We start from the raw sequence: 2208 nt of genomic DNA on the forward strand, positions 1-2208 counted from the left end.
CTGGTGAGTCTTTTTCTTCCCCAGAAATCAGGCAGATTAGGAAAGCCAGGGAGTATTCATAGAAATGCTGCCTGGAGCGGGTCATGGTCCCTCTTCTGCAACCAGGTCTGAGCAGTGAGGAAGGGCAGCTGCACTGAAGATGCTGAAAACTTCCTTTAACACAAAACTTCCTCTCCACATTCTCTGTGTGCCAGGCCTTTGCGGAGTGCCTGGTGGCTGGGTTCCCAGAGTCCTGTGTCTGAGAAGGCACAAGCCTTCCCCATGTAAGTGCCCACCTGCCATACCTGCACACCGAGGTTCGTTGGTGGGTTTGGGACCAGGTGCTTGCCTGGGGTGTGTGTAGAGCTCCCCCTTGTGGTGTGGGGAGGACTTGGCCCACAGGCCACAGGAGCGAGGTCAGCCTGCGGCACCAGATGAGGGCAGAACTTCCCAAAATGCTGGCTCTGGAAGAGCCCTTAGACATCAGCTGGTCCGATGACTTCATTTCACAAAAGAGAAAACAAGCCTAGTCACAGGGAGCGACCTCTTTACTTGTGACAAAGCTGGGACTAGAACCCAGCTTGCCTAACACCTATCTGTACGGGTGATCTGGATACGGTACTAAACTCCTATAGTTCAGGAAAAAAATGGCCCAGCCTCATCTCCAGCTCCCTCCACCAGTGGGTCCAGTCTTCCAGCTTACCAGCGCCTCATCAAATATTTCCTGAGCATCTCCTGTATGCAGGCCCTGTGCCGGGCCCCAGGGATTCAGGAGTGACAGGTGGGCCTGTCCTTGAGCTCTCACAGACTGGGAAGGAGACAGGCTAGTCATGACTGCCCACATAAATGCTGTGGGAGAGTTTGGCTAAGGGGGTTTGGAGAACAGGCACTGCCACAGCCCAGGAATCAGTCCTGCCTGTCCCATGATAGTCCAGCACAGCTGGGATGTCCCTGCATAGCCCTATAGAGCCCACATGATCTAGCTCAGTGGCTTGCTCTACCTCTAACACTGGTTTGCTCCCACCCTGAAATAACTTCCTTTTCTCTGGGGTGCTCCTTCCAGATGCAGCCCCCAACCCCAACCCCTGCCTGAACCTTGGAACTCTGGAAGAGCTGCTCTGCTCCCTTTGGTGATAATCATGGGTCTCTCTTGGTCTGACTGCTCCGATTTTCCTGTCCTCATGTCCTCTCTGGCTTCTCACCAGTACTGGCAGCCTCTCCAGAGCTAGAACCAGTCAGATTTTGTATTTTTCTGGTTTCTCCACATTCTCAGGGCTCCATGCACAGTTCATTCTCCACCCTTGGGGGAGTTGGGATCAAGGCTTCAGAGGAGGCATAGGAGGGGCTTAGCCAGGTCAGTTCAGGAGATGGGGCGCCAGGCGAAGGGATGAGAAGATGGTCAGGAGAACCTGAGCCCATAAAGCCCAGCAGGGGGCAGGCATTTGCTTGGAGCAGAATGGGAGAGGGGCCAGCTCTGTCTGTCCCCTGGGCAGTTGTATGACCTGGGCCAGACTGTCCCTGGTGGGAGCTCGGAGAGAGTGGGAGTGTGATCTATGGTGCGCACCTGCACATACACCTGTGCTCATCTGGGCCTGTTTGGAAGGCCAAACTAAAACGAGCAATGCCCAGCTTTGGTCCACAGTGCCTGTTGATTCAGGGTCAGCGGCAGCTGGCTCCAGTGTCTCGGGATCCCCTCATGATGAGGGGCTGACCATAGAGGCTGAGGTCAGACCTGGGCCCCAGCTGACTATGCCTGAGGATGATAGGGAGGGGGGGGCACCCTGTGGGTTACTCATAAGGGGCCTGTGTCAACCCTTTTATGAACTTCCATCCCCAGCGAGCCCTGAGCCTCTCTAGTGTCAGTGGGAAATTCATTTAGGAGGGAATGGGTATCTCAGGACACCTGTAACCCCTGCAGCCTCAGAGCTGGGGTAGGTGGAGGGTAGCTTCAGCTTTGACACTAAAATTCTGTCTCCCAGCACATAGAATTAGCTCACCCCTCCGGTGCCTTTGTTTTCTCTCCTGACATTTCTCCTTCTCCTCCCTTGTATGGTTGACTGAGCAGAACTGGGACTCAGGGAGGACACCTCACTTCTCTGGGCCTTGGCTTCCTCCTCTGTAGATGTGGAATGCTTTGGTTCCCACAGCTCTGACACAGGGACAGGGACTCCCTCTTCTCAGGAGCTTTAAGAGCTCCAGGCTGGCGGTGGAAAGGACAGGGAGCAGGCA

The sequence above is a fragment of the Prionailurus bengalensis genome, chromosome B3, assembly GCF_016509475.1.
Source record: "Prionailurus bengalensis isolate Pbe53 chromosome B3, Fcat_Pben_1.1_paternal_pri, whole genome shotgun sequence".
Taxonomy (NCBI): domain Eukaryota; kingdom Metazoa; phylum Chordata; class Mammalia; order Carnivora; family Felidae; genus Prionailurus; species Prionailurus bengalensis.